The sequence below is a fragment of the Anastrepha ludens genome, chromosome 6, assembly GCF_028408465.1.
Source record: "Anastrepha ludens isolate Willacy chromosome 6, idAnaLude1.1, whole genome shotgun sequence".
Classification (NCBI taxonomy): domain Eukaryota; kingdom Metazoa; phylum Arthropoda; class Insecta; order Diptera; family Tephritidae; genus Anastrepha; species Anastrepha ludens.
The window spans coordinates 83,038,144-83,053,086 of record NC_071502.1 but is presented as its reverse complement, the minus strand read 5'-3'; the positions used below and the strand labels follow the sequence as shown (position 1 = coordinate 83,053,086).

The 14,943-nt window shown below is 36.8% G+C and overlaps 1 protein-coding gene across 5 annotated transcripts in view; it reads left to right on the top strand.

Moving 5' to 3' along the window:
* The window catches only part of LOC128866050 (cartilage oligomeric matrix protein-like), a 111,956-nt gene that overhangs the window by 23,900 nt on the left and 73,113 nt on the right, over positions 1 to 14,943 (top strand). The window contains exon 1 of one of the 5 annotated variants that reach the window (XM_054106525.1): positions 3,798 to 3,986. The exons of 1 other annotated variant lie outside the window; for it this stretch is intronic. The gene's annotated coding sequence lies outside the window, so the exon portion shown is untranslated. 3 more of the 5 variants (XM_054106527.1, XM_054106529.1, XM_054106526.1) reach the window with 3 other exon arrangements.

Here is a 14,943-nt window from a genome sequence, read left to right as displayed (position 1 = left end):
GAAACATGCCAAATAGTCCATTTCCGGTATAGCCATCAGCACCTTCTTCGATTCAGCTTTTATCTCCTCAATCGACTCGAAACGCGTTCCCCGGAGTGGTCTCTTGAGTTTTGGAAATAGCCAGAAGTCACACGGAGCCAAATCAGGCGAATACGGTGGTTGCGGAACGATATGCGTGGAATTTTTTGCGAAATGGTCACGAAGAACGAGTGCAGTGTGAGACGGTGCATTATCGTGATGTAAAAACCAAGAGTTGTTGGCCCATAATTCTGGTCTTTTTAGACGAATTGCTTCACGTAAACGACGCATAACGCTCAAATAATATTCCTTATTAACAGTTTGGCCAGGGGGAAGGAATTCATAGTGCACCACACCACGAAAATCGAAAAAAACTGTCATCTTGACCTTTATTTTTGAATGACTTTGACGTGCTCTTTTCGGTCTGGCCTCGCCTTTAGCACGATATTCGTTTGATTGGTCGGGGTCGTAAGCATACATCCAAGTCTTATCTCCCGTAATGATGCATTTGAGCTTGTCCTGATAGTCTGAAAGCATTGTTTCACACACATCAACGCGACGACTGTTTTCCAAGAAATTGAGAGTTTTCGGTACCAAACGAGATTTGACTTTTCGTAGCCCCAAATGGTCTTTCAAAATGGTTTTCACAGATCCTTCTGATATTCCGATCATATCAGTAAGGTCTGTAACAGTCAACCGACGATTTTTGAGCACTAACTCCTTCACTTCATTGACGTGCTGGTCATCTGTTGACGTCGATGGTCGTCCGGAGCGCTCCAAGTCATCAACACGTTCTCGACCCTCTTTGAAGTCTTTGTACCACTTATAAACATTTTTCTGCGACATGGTCGAACCACCAAAAGCCTTCTGCAACATGCTAAACGTTTCGGCAACCGAAATTTCATTCCCCAAACAAAAATTTGATGGCACTTCTCTGCTCAATCAAATCAGATATTGTAAAAATCGAAAAATGCACTCTTGGTCGCTTGGTAAACACAAGCGTAAATATATTACTGATAATGACATTCACATGCAAGTTGGCCCAGATGTTATTAGCAGTGCTGCCAACTCATGAAAAAAATAACTAGAGCGAAATTTTAATCCCGCGAAGTTTGACAAATAAATTCACCTTACTTTTTGCCCACAGTAATCTTAGCTAGGGAGATTTCTTATGAAATAGTTGGGACTTACTTAAATGAAAGAATAAAATTTGCATACCCAAAATGGAAGGCAATGGGATCAATAAAATACATTTAAAGTTTTCTCAGGCGCTTAAAAGATGCTCTGAAAGAAATATTAAAAAGCTTTGATGTTGACAAATATTGACTTGATTTGCCAAGTACATTTTTTCAAACAAAATAAACAAATTTGCACGACATATAACGAAACATTAAACCAGCTAATACTTCGTTAAATTCTTTTGCTGACATTTACTATTTTTGGATTCCTTTATTTTTCGGTAGGTGCCTTATACTAAAAACTGTTCTTACCAAACTAAACTATTTATTTTAGTATTATCTTAACCAATTTTATTCAGCCAATTTCTATCTCCGTTAGTGAACTCATTTTTTCCAAAATTTATTGTCATCTTGTTGTGTAAGTTAGAAAGAAAGAATATGCACTTTTAATTTATATTGCACATCGTTTTCCAGTTTTAATTTCACGTAAGATGTAGGTTGGTTATAAATGGAGAAAATATGTGCGCATGGTACATTATGGATGATTATACTTTCTGGATTAAAAAGTTCTTGGAGTATATGCACAAGTAGTACTTCATGCAATTCTCGAAACATTTCTGGAACTCCTTTTGCGGTATAATCATCAAAGCTGTCTTCGATTTTTTCATTACTTCCTTTCACAATCAAGTCGGAAACAGAAATGTCGTTCAAACAGAAAAAAATTGCAAAGAGCCAGAGCACGGGAATACGATGTTTGTTGGTTAGTATTCCTTTCGTTCTTTGTCAAAAATTCACGGATAATGTGCGACGGTGCGTTATAATGGTACAAAATGCACGAGTTGTTTTCCCACAAATCCTCTATTATTTGGCGAATCGCTTAACGTAAACATCACATATCGCCCAAAATAGTCCTTATTCACTATCTAACCTTCTGGCAAAAAATCGTAGTGTACATACAATTCCATTCTAGTCCATAAAAATCGTGAGCATTGCTTTTTTTATTTTTCTTTTTTGAATGAAAACGACACGGTTTGTTTGGTCTTGGTCCATTTGGAACTCTCCACTCACTCGACGTTGGATTACGTGTTGTACTCATAAACCCATCATCAGTAAAGCTGCGTCTAATGAAAGCTGAGCCGGACTCAGTCTTAGAAATCATAGCTTTGGCGATATCAACGCAATCTGTTTTTTGCATGAAATTCAGGTCCTTTGGGGCCAACGAACGGCCTTGCAACTACACCGCGCAAACGCAAATCATTAACTACAATATCCAAAATCAGTATTCAAGTGCTCTACCAGCTCTATGATGCTTAATTTGCGGTTATTAAACAATTTTTCTTTCACTTTACCACTTAATCAGTTTTTGATGTCGACGTCCTGTCACTATTTTCGTCATCCTCGATGGACTCACGATCTCTTCTGAAGCCAGCATTACTGAAACAGTTACACAACATTTATATGGTTCTCGTACCATTGAAACCATTTCTAAACCAAAATTTAATACAAACTCGATGTTACAAATTCAAACTCTCTTTTAACACTGTAAAAAGTTGAAAGCAGGTGCAGAGGCAGATTTACTCAAAACGGCGTTACTTTTACAAATGTCAAGTAATAGCGACACAATTTTGGTAAGAATGGTAATCACAGATGTGGCAACCTAACAAAAATAAAAAAAAAACAGATCTTAAATCAGTTGACTTAGAGCGTCACCTGGCGGGAATAGATGCTTCCTTTTGGCTTTATAGCTATTTTTGATACATTGAAACACAATAAATATCATTATTGTCATCCGTCACAAGAAAAATAAATATATATTTTAAATGACAATGAAAAAACTGTAGCATCGTGAAATATAGTGATAATTTTGAGGCACCTTGTACTTTCCAATACATTGCGTATCGCCTGTTAATCTAAAGAAAACATGTTAATATTTTAACTATTTTTTATTCATAATTTGTCATCATTCACTTTTATTACACTTTTTTCTTACGAAAGGAAATTCTTATGTCGTTTTACATATTTTCGGCTCAACAGCTCTAAACAGCGGTTGCCTACATTTTAAAAAGTCCAATATTTCTAAATATGATTTTGCGAGCTCTAACTTAATTTTGAATTTTCTCCATCCCCACTACGTAGCGCACGTCTGAACATACATACAGATGTGAATATCTATGCATGTTTGAGCCTTTTTAAAACCACTATCGAGCTTCGAACAAGTTCGATAGATTGGCGCGCGGGAAACAAACAACACAAACCCATGTGATATTGGCCAAAACAAATGCAATGGCGCGCGCTATTCGAATTTGTCTATCGACCAAAACAAGCGACAGCCAACAACAGCTGTCTCGAGTGCGGCCAGGGTTATAGCTGTTGTGTTTGCTGTCGCTAATGGCGACTGACGTCGGGTTAGTTGCTACTACTGCCGTTTGAGTGGCTTAGGAAAAACTCGTCTGCCTACACGCATGCGCTTATACGCCGTCGCGATCTGCCGCTTCACTTTGCTCACATGCCACGCTGCGTGCACCACACGAATTTGGTATTTGTCGTTCATGCGCTCGGTTGGCGGCTGCTTGGCGCGCTCGTCAATCGCCATAAAAAGTCGCCGTGAGCAGTTTTGTCAACTGGTGGCAGCAGCTCAACAGCGATCTCCGCAGCACCAGCAGCTGTGATCGCAACATTTGTTGTTGACGTTTGACAGCGACAATAGTTGCACACTCGCGCACAACACCGCGATCGCGTTGATCGCGCTAATCATTCCTACGCCGAACGACATTCGCGTCGGATCACGCGGTGAGTCAAAAATAATTACACGCGCACATACATACAAACATATCTATGTTAAAAAGTTCTTGTGGTCGCCTCGCAAGCTGCTGAAAGTCTCGCGCTATGGTTGATTGTAAGTGGGCGGCAGAAAGCGCTGTGGCAAGCACTGATCTCTGATATATGTGTCTATGGTGAACTTGTGGCTGGTTTATTTTTTCGAATGTTAGTGAAGTGATCGCTTTAAGATTTGTGTGGAAAGACGCGGAGTAAACGTTGCAACGCCTAAGTATCCTTCTGGCTCATTTGAGTTGGTGTTGAAAAATAAAGTGCAAAGCAAGTAAATAAAACACTTTTTTCCCAAACTTTGCGATTAAATCCTCTATGAGTGTTAAGCCATAAAATAAAAATAAAAAGCCTTCTCAATCTAGCGAATATTCATTTCATTGAACCATAAAGATCGATCAAACTCTTGCCTGCCTGAGAGCCAATACTTCATTGCTATCGATTTAACGTGAAGTGGAAACTATTTGTTGTTATCCGAAAGAAGTGCACCGTTGCATTAAAATGTCATGCCAGTCATTTAATATTGTTGACGGCTTAAGTAAAGATAAATAATATGAAGCATTATATTCGTGCAACTTATTTAACACACGACCGCCTGTATGTGCATGTGTGTGTGTAAGGGGCTGATGTAGGTGTTTGCTGCCACCTTCGCACATTCCATTTTTGTGACATTAATGCGGATTAAAATATTTTGTTACGGTATTAAAAGCAAGCACTGTCAGCAGTCTCCTTGCCTTTTTTTGTTGCAGTGAGAAAAAGTGAAGTGACAGGGAGTGCTCGGCAGGAAGTGATGTCATGATCTGAAAAAAAAAAAAAAAAATTCAAACAAAAAAATTAAATACCTGAAGCATTAAAGTACCACTTCAGATTTTAATATGATTTACTTTCCATGTGTGTGTAAAAGGAGATCGAAGTAATTGAGCTTTATCAAAAAATTCCGCTCACAGAAAATGGGATAAGTAAAGTGAGAAGTGTCAAAATTTAAGTAGTAGATCTTTTAATTTTTTCTGCTTGAAATAAGTCACTGTTGGATTGAAATTCCTTACTTGTAATTACACTGTACTCGTACCTTGAACTTTGTTTTAGTAAAGGTTCTAATAGTTGATCTTACTTAATTGCAGTCTTCTAAAATCAATGGCATTCCTCATTTTGCCGAATTCGATTTAGTTTTTGAGACAACGGTACCTGAAAATGTTGCATGTATATAATATTTTTTGCAAATAACTTTCTCAGTTTTATAGTTCTTTTAATAAAATTTTGCACGTAAAATCATCGAAATCAGTTCTCCGTAAACTATTGCGCCCATACAAGCGGTTGATCCGATATGCCTTTACCGTGTTAGATATTTCTTACTAAAAAAAAACTATTAATAATTGACGCGTACAGTTCTGTTAGGTGTTAGGCCGAGCTCATCCTCCTATTTGTGGTGTGCGCCTTGATGTTAAAAGCCGACTCTGAACGACAAATGGTTTTTATGAGGAGCTTTTGCATGGCAGAAATACACTCAGCGGTTTGCCATTACCTGCCGAGGAGCGACCGCTATTAGAAAAAACGTTTTCTTCATTTTGGTGTTTCATGCATGGAGATTCGAACCTACGTACTCGAATGGTAGACACGCACCAACCCATTCGTTTATGGCCGCCGAATGTTTTTTATATCTAACATAAAACGAAATAGTAAAATATTTTTAACATTTTTTAGATATACCCGACAAACTTTCAAAATGGATAATTTAAGTTTCATATTCATCCACTCACATACGTAAATTTAAGAAAATTTTAAGTACTGTTATCAAAAAACTCTCTTAATGAAAAATCAGAGCTCTGGGCCAAATTTTGAACTTGCACAGTGTTATTAAGTAGATCGAATTAAAAATATATGATTAAAGTGAAGTTTGAAAATACCAACTTACACTCAGGTTTTCCATCGAAATTATAAAATTTATTACATTTTAAGAATTCGGTCAAAATATTTCAGCAAATCATTCAGATTTACGTTAGATAGATTGTTTAGAAATTACCTCCAGTTATCTACAAATGCAATCAGTATTGAAAGTTTCTCAAAACTCACCTCAGATGATAGGAGAGTTCACACTTAAAAGGGTATGCATAAAAAGTTTTGAAAATTTTATCAACTCAATCAAGATAATGAGATTGACTTCTGTTTTTTGGAAGATATGTACATAGGTTTAAGGAAAACCTGAATAACTCAGCCAAATTTCAACCGATTTAGGCCTCCAGAACATCATTGGAAATTTATTCTCTTACTTGTTCTTATTCTTATTTCTGGGAAAGTTAACCCATTCACGGCACATTTTTTCCCCCAAATATCAGCGCACTGAAATATTTTGGAGGAAGATTTAAAATTAAATATATTTTATAATTCTGATTGAAAAACATTATCGATTTTTGGCGGAACGGCATTAGGAAATTGGTCGAGAGGCGGTAAGAGGTTGTAAATAGCAACGGCCAATATGCATATAATTCATTAACTTTATATCAATAAGTGGTTATGGTTTTTTTTTTAATAAAAGTCTTCGGTAAAAACGCTACGAATTATTCTCCAACCTAATACGAGTATATAGCTCATTTAAGGATCTCCGCTCTACGGAGGAAAAATTACTAAAACTTTCATTAAAGTAATTTATAATATCGACTGCGGCAGTAGAGCAACTCAAAGAAGTTTTTCTGAAGAGTACGAGGTTTGTGCAAAAAACAAGGTGAATTTTCCAATTTCGCGGGCTACGTACTTTCGACTTTCGTTTATTATTATTTTTTATGTTGGTACACTCGTCTCGAATATATGTTGACGGTTTTAGAAAGGTTTAGTTTGTTTGTGAGAGGCATAAATAAGACAAATGTTTTGCGTGTTCGGCGATTTTATTTGGAAATATTTTCGTTCAAAAACCTCCCGAAAATCTTACGTAGATATATTGTACTTACATGCACATTAGGGTGGTTCTTAAAAAAACTAATTGAATTAACTCTTCCAATCTCACCAGCTGAATCAGTTATACCAACGGTCAAAGATATCACTTATAAATTTTGGTCCTGATTGCAGATGGTAAAATTTAGATTACCCTATGAAATTAAAAAAATAAATCCAATCTGTCTCTTTTAGATAGACACTTGTTTTCTGACGTACGAAAAATGGATGAATGTTTGTGTTTTCCAAGACAAGTTGAAAATCATAAATTAACTTTGTAAAGTTGTATTTATTTTATTATAAAATATAAATCTTGTATTTTTAACCGTAATAAATACGCCGATTTATTTAAAAAACCAATGCGTTTAGTAAGCTGCGCGAGCAAGAGCAACACCTGTTTTGCAGCGGCCAGCCAACGCTGTCCACACCACAAAGGTAGTCATTGGCAAGCACCTAAGCTCTGCTCACAGACGATTACCAAACGGAATGTGTCCTTTCCAAGAGCGCGCAGACTTTTTATAGGCAAAGGCAATTCTATTAGAAAATTCAAATTTAGAGTTTGAAAAAAGACATTTAGTAGTCATTACAATTTTAGGGCATTGCCATATAAGAAAAACGTTAAATTAAATCTTAACAAGTAGAAGGTATTGCCATATAGAAATAAATATAGTAATAATTTATAAAATATAAGTATGCTACAACTTCCTGTATGAATCAGAAAAGGAACTCTCAAAAGATCTGTGTGCACTGAACAATCGTAGGTTTTGGATTTCCTGTAATGGCATACAGCTTCTCTGTAGTAGACAGTAATCGGTTGACCAAATTTCTGTGCTGCATTGGATAATAGGAGTTTATTATTTAATGATAATTGTGATTGTCTTACGAGGAGATATTAAAGGGTGTGTTAGCTGAGTAGGTTTGATGGGGCATGTGAAAAGAGTATCGTGCGGAGTTTGGTATATCGGAGCTGATTTTGTATAGTTAGGAGTTTAGGAGTCTGCTACAGTATCCAGAACGTAATTGTACCAAAGTTACGCGGGCCCCTCGAAGTAGCTGGAGCTCTTCATCTGCTGTGGGTGGTGGTTGTACTCTGATTATGGCATTCAGGAGTTTTGGAAGGTGGCAAGTGTCTCCCGATGAATTCTGTTGAGCCTATGTCTATGACACTGTCCGGTCCAGTAGTTGTTGGTTGGTTTTGCCCTGGATCTCGTCGGTATAGAAAACTACAGGGGTGAAAACTACGGTAGTATCCGAGTAGAAACTGTTTGGTGAGCAGTTTGTTGTGCTCTTTGACAGGGAGCAACTGTGCCTCATTATGTAGGTGTTGTAGGGGGAATATGAGGAGGCATCCCGTGGCGGTCCTAACATTGGTGTTTTGGTATGTCTGGAGCTTTGCCCACTGCATTCCCATGCCAGCCGGTTCTACGTTACCGGAATGACTCGGGTTTTCCCGACCAAGGGCTGTCGCCTCAATAAACTAGCTCTGTCTAGTACACCATATTTTGTTGTCTGAGTCGATATGCCTGCTGCAAAAAATATATGTATGAGTCTAAGGCACTTCCTTGAGGAGCTCCTTGCCGAACTTATTGGTTGCATGTCAGGACATGAATCATTGTAGGTAAGTGAAATGGTAGGCGTCGTTCTGATAAAATTTTAAGACCTCCAACAGCCAGATATCTACAGCCAACCAAAGCTGTTGATGAAATAGAGAAGGTTGATGAGATATAGGTTGCAGCACTGCCCTAGGCTGTCGAAGAAAGCATCGTTGCAGCGTTGTGCTTTACATAGACTCTTATGTCCTCGGCATAGCTTTTCAACATTTGGTAGTAGTCATTTGTCAGTCAAGTTTTCAACTTGTATGCCATACTTTGTCAAAAGCTTTTGCTACGTCGAATATGCTATGAATTTGTTTTATTTTCGAACCGCTACGTCAAAATCCAAACTGGTGCCTATGTATCAGATTTATATGCACCACTACGGGCTGAGCATTAAGGCTCATTTTGTGTGACGAATTTTTTGGAACTTCTTTGACCTCGGTTATGAGTTCAGCTAGTTTTGAGTCAATTGAAGGGAATCAAAAGGGCTCTACCTAGCTAATAGATTCATTGCGGAATAGAACTCGATATCTCATTGAATTCTCTTAGAGCGCTGGCAATAGGAGCATTACGCGTATAATTCGTGTTAGGAAATTCAAGATGAAATAAAGACGCCTTTTAAGTCGCTGAAAAGACAGTGTAGAAATAAGAGGAATTTATGTTGGTTAGCGATTTGGTGCTTTAAACTTTAGAAGAAACAGTAGGGATTTCAAGATCACTGTGAATTTGATTGTTTGTGACGTAGAATGCAGCGATAATATGATATTTATGTACAGGTCTCTACCGCTAAATGGTATTTTTTTTTTTGCCCGTGGGTATGTATGAGTATAACGACCTTTGTTTTTTTAGCTCTTTGCCAAACTAAGGCATATTCACATTGCTGGCACTGCTGGTGGTATTAGCTAAATTTAAAAAAAGTATTTATATGTTGAGTTGTTTATTTATTTATACATATACACATATATGTATATATGTTAACATGCGATAGACTAGGATTTATATAATCCAGTTCAATGATTTGCTAAACCAGTCGGCCATATAAAGGAATTCTTATACTTTGATGTTTGCTGAAGAACGAAACTCTGAACAAGAATAAATCGCCATTTTTGGCCAAAAGCCAATCAAGTAAATCGCATTCAAGCACTTTTAAGGCCAAGCAATTTTTAAGATCAAAAAGGTGTTATAAGTCGTTAAGCAGCTTCGTGTTAAAAGGCGATTGGACGTAAATGGTATGTAAGTTAATTTTGTAAAGCTAATCTTTTCAATAATTCATACCACAATAGGAATACATGTGTATGTGTGCATAAATCTACGATTGTGTCATTCGCAGCGCAAAGTTCCAGGTTTTCACTTTCTTCTAATTGTTTTACCGCTCGATTATAAATGAGTAAGGCTTGCACACACACAATAAAATTCTTACTGCCCACACGCCAAAGCAGCAAGCTTTTACATACAAACAAACAAACTCGCACGTAAGTCAAGAAGGAAGAAAATTCCTCATTGCCTTTCTTTTCCACAGTTTTCTATAAACTTTTACACTTAATTCGCTGACAACTGGCCCAGAAAATTTTTTATTGTTTTTTTATTTTTATTTTCATTTTTATTTTATTTCTTTATTTAAAGCATTTTTTTGTTTATGAATTCATTGCACAAAAGAAAGCATCGTGTAATCAATGCGACCTGCCAATGACAGTTGAAGTGTCATTTACTCATTTCTTAGTAAGCGTTGATGCCAATACCTACAAACGTTTGCGTATATCACTATTCTGGTATCTCTCACAATCAATGCGTCTGTCAGTTCCTCTTGATCGCGCGACGATCTTCATATCTCATGGCAATAATCTGTGTGACTGTCGGATCAGTAGATCTGCAGCAGTGGCGCGGCTGTTAGTTACCCTGCTGTGAGCTACTGAACTCACTTTGTGGCGGCCCGATAAGCCGCTTAGAGTGGTTTTCCCCCTTCAGTTGCTGTTTGTTGGCCGGAAGACTGGTGGCGTACAGCTGCTGCGATTGGTAGACATTTTGCGTGATACGGTGCAAGTGATCTATTGCCACTGTTGGAATGTTTGGTGGTATTGTCTTTGATCAAATGATATTGTTTTTTACGATTGCAATATGTGGGCACTTAGACTGGTTACTATGTGGTTACTCTAACTGTTGTTGCGCGTATGTACTCACACTTTGCGTAGTAGGTGCAAAGAGCTTTTATGAAAATTGCAGTTTAAGAAGCTGCACCCTCCAGTACATTTAAAATGCATTTTGGGTGGCTCCAAATAATTCATCTTGAATTAGAGGATTGGAACGGATGGAATAAACAACGAAATAATAAAATATGGCGACGAAGTTTTTTCAGAAGAATTAGCTAATTTTTTTTCAAAAGATTCTCGATACGGGTAAGGTTCCATTAGAATGGAGTGAAAGCATCACAATACCCATCTTTAAAAAAGGTGACAAGAAGGACCCAAGTAATTATCGGGAGATAACATTACTTAGCTCTATGTTAAAGGTAATTACAAAAATTCTCGCTGAGGAAATAGCATGTGCGTGAATAAATGAGGTACAACAAGGTTTCAGGAAAAGCCGATTGGCGAAATGTCGAAAAATCCATAGCATTTAACCACCCGTTTACCTCTGCTTTGTAGACCTTACAAAAGCATTTGACAGAGAACTTCTGAGAGATGTTATAAACGTACTTACGGCAAAATGTGTGGATAACAACGTAATGTTCTCTATGACTGATATTACGTTGTTATCCACACAACGTATACGACAAGGCGATAGTTTAAGAACAATCCTATTCAATACTATAATGGATGAAATCATTAATGATATTAATGACTGAGTTAAAAATATTATATTAGGCGGACGATACAGTGCTCGCATGCGTAGCAAATTCAGAAGATGTTCTTCAACGTTTACTAATATATATTCTTTTGAAAAATCTTCTCAAAAATACAACATGCAAATATCCATATCAAAGATCACTAACAATTTCAAAGAACCCATTGAGATGCAAGTTAGCCGTATATGGAAAAAACATCGAGCAGTTCCTCCTGGGTGCAAAAATAACATCTTCAAAAAATGTCGTTAATGATGTGCGACATCAATACGAAAAACCCGCACGGGTGTCCGGGGGTTTACGCGAAATTATATGAAGAAACAAAACAATGTGCATGAAGAGTAAAGTACGCATAGCCAATAATATCCAACTCAAACGAAACGAGGAGATACGAGAGATGTGCGAAATTACTGACGTATTAAAATGGAGCCGCAAGAGAAAAAAAGAATGGAACCAGCATGTAAAGAGAATGGGGACGATCGATTGGCAAAGATTGTGATGAAAGGTTAACTTAAAACACCATGACTTCCAGGAAGACCACCAAAGCGTGCTGGACGTCCGGATGCCAATCCATATGATAAAATAAATATATTCTATATAAAAAAACCATAACATTTTGTAACATTTTTTTTCGTTGAAACAACAGAACAGTTCTACAATAAAGATGAAGAAGAAGAGGAACAATTTGAGTTCACGGCTATACGCCGAGAATACTGAGAATATTTGTTTGTGTGCAATTGCTTAAAAATTAGACTCAGCGGTACTATAGTCAAAAGGTTATAAAGCCTACAGGTAGCCTTCTGAATGTCACCTTCGTTTCTCCTCCTCATTTAATTAAACTATTTTTCCTGCCAGCCGTTTTTTCAAATTGGGAAACAAATAGTAATCCGAGGGGTTCGTGGAAGCCAAGTCTGGAAAATAGGGGGGATAAAAAACGAATTGGAGCACTATTTATTAATTAATTTTGCGACCACAACTTCTGAGGTGTGGGCTGGTACGTTGCAAACGACTTTTTTGAAAATCAGTCGACTTCCTCGATTCAAACGAATGCCCAACACAAAGAAATTGACCAATCTGGCTGAAACTGCTAAATGTTCTGCCAAGAGGTGATACTAACTAAGCATAGCCTAGATGCGTGAGAGAAGTGCCATCTCTCTGACTTTGCACGAAGTTTTCAAACGACCCTAGTAAATAAATTTTTACATAAAAAGTAATATTTTAATCTCAACTATTGAAATTTGAGAAAAAGATTAATTCACGTTGAGTTATTTATGACTGAAGACGAAGAGTTCTATAATTAAAAAATTAAAATTTATATACTAAAGAAGAAAATACCGATTAGTCTTCTTGGAAGGCAGATCAAAAATGATCGAAACTGGCAAGAGTGTACTTATACGTAGATGGGAATCTGTTAATGATATCAAAACAACTATTTAGCACCGTGATTCTTAGGATGGAATTGGTTCAGAAAAGTAAAGTTATTATTTACTAAATAAACCAAAGTCCCAAGTTCCAAAATATGTATGTATGTTCTCTAATAACTATGCACAGAATCTTTTGTATTTTGAAACTTACTTCCCCTAGAAGGATTCTTTTCAACACAAACTGCATAAACATACAAAATAGGCGGGCCCATAACTCAAAAAAAAAAATATAAAATTAATTTTCAAAATATAGCAAATCAAAATCAACTCTACAGGTTGGAGTACTATTTTTTTGCTATAAGAAATATGAAATATTCAAGGCAGAAACTCACTCTAAGGTTTGCCATTGCCTAACAAGAAGCGACCGCTTTTACAAAAAACTTTTTCAATCATTTGGTGTTTTATGCTCGAGATCTCGAACCCGAATTTAATAAGCTTTAAAACTGCATATCAAAAATTTTTCTACAAATTCTAATTAATAGCCGTAGAATTGGGTTAAAAGGTTTGTGAAATTTTTTCTAATTTTTTTTCTATTGGAGTCAAAAACTGTATCTATACGATTTTTATTAAACAATGAGCTACATTTTTACGCAAAAATAAAAAATAAAATTCAATAAAAGAGGAAAAATAGTGAAAATTGGGGAAATATACGTTTACAGTCAAATTTTATTGTACCGCTAAATTATATGTAGTAATGCCTCTTTTGGCAGTATTGTGTACTGTTGGGAGGTACTTTGTTTTTAATTCAGGATGCAAATATGTACAGGCCCAGAAAAAATTTAAAAGTATTCAGCAAGCACTTCCTTGTCAATGACTGACTTAGCCCAACCAAAAACCAAATAAAGGGTGATCAATTTAGAGGCATCGGATTGATTGGACAATCTTTATTATCTTTGGGTAGTAGATAATCCATTTCAAATGTTGACCTTTCAAATGTTGGAAACACCAATTTTGGATAACTCGCTGGAGGACTTCGGTCGGTATCTCTTAAATCACTTTAATAAAGTTGGCTTGACATGCCTCCATTGAAGCTGGTTTATCCACAAAGAATTTAGACTTCACATACCGCTACAAATAAAAGTACAAAGATGTGTTATCACACGATCTTGGTGGCCAATCCACTGGTCCGAGAGGAGAGATAAATTGTTCACCGAAACGACGACGTAGTAAGTCCTTTCTTTTCTTTCCTATGGTAAGTAGTGCCGTTCTGTTGGAACGAAATGTTGTGGAGATCAGAGTGGCTTCGGGTTGTTTCTCAACCCAAATATGACAATTGTGCTAGTTGGCGTACAAATGAAGCCAAAAATGGGCGTCATCTTTGAACATCATAAGTTCACCTGAGCGCGCGATGAACACTTTTCACAACCGTCGAAGTTGTTCTATGATGAAATGTCAATGAAAACTGAATAAACTCTATTGGAAAAAAGCCTAAACTTATACTCGTATTACCCAAAAAAATCCCAGCAGACATTACTTTCTTGCCTTGCTCGTATACTAAATCGGAATTGCTTACATGAGGACGCACTTCTATTCAATTTTGATAGATTTTTGTTTAAGACAGACTGGGTTTGAGCTGACTCCTATGATGTCAGCGGTTTTAGCTCCATCTAATTTTTGTTAAGTTGCGTGGAAACAGAAGACTTAAGCAACAAACACGGACTTATTTGTGCTTTGTGATAAATAAGTTGTAGAGTAAAAATGAGTCCGTATAGAACCAAAAGGCCTTTCCAGGTCTACAGCGAATCCAGTATGGTCACCTTTTTTCTTTTTCTCTTGTAGTGAAGTCACTGTTAATTTAAGTCTCAATTATGTAAATAAATATATTTGTATCATCAAATCGCTTTTTCTCACTTACTTACACAACTGTATGTGTAAAATTCATAAACAATGTGAGCTAAGTTCTCGCACAAATTGTTTTTTTTTTTTTTTGAGAACGAAAATTATAATTTTGTGTTTATATGACGAAAAAAAAAAAATTATGCGCCGGGTTTTTGTAGCAGTCGGTTTTAAAAATAGCAAACTCACTTAGACCAGGTAGGTTCATTGTGGTACCATTGTGTAACATGGGAACCTGAGTATTTATTTATCACGGAAGCACCGGATAGAAGAAGTCTTCTACTGTTTCTTGCTCTTCCTCG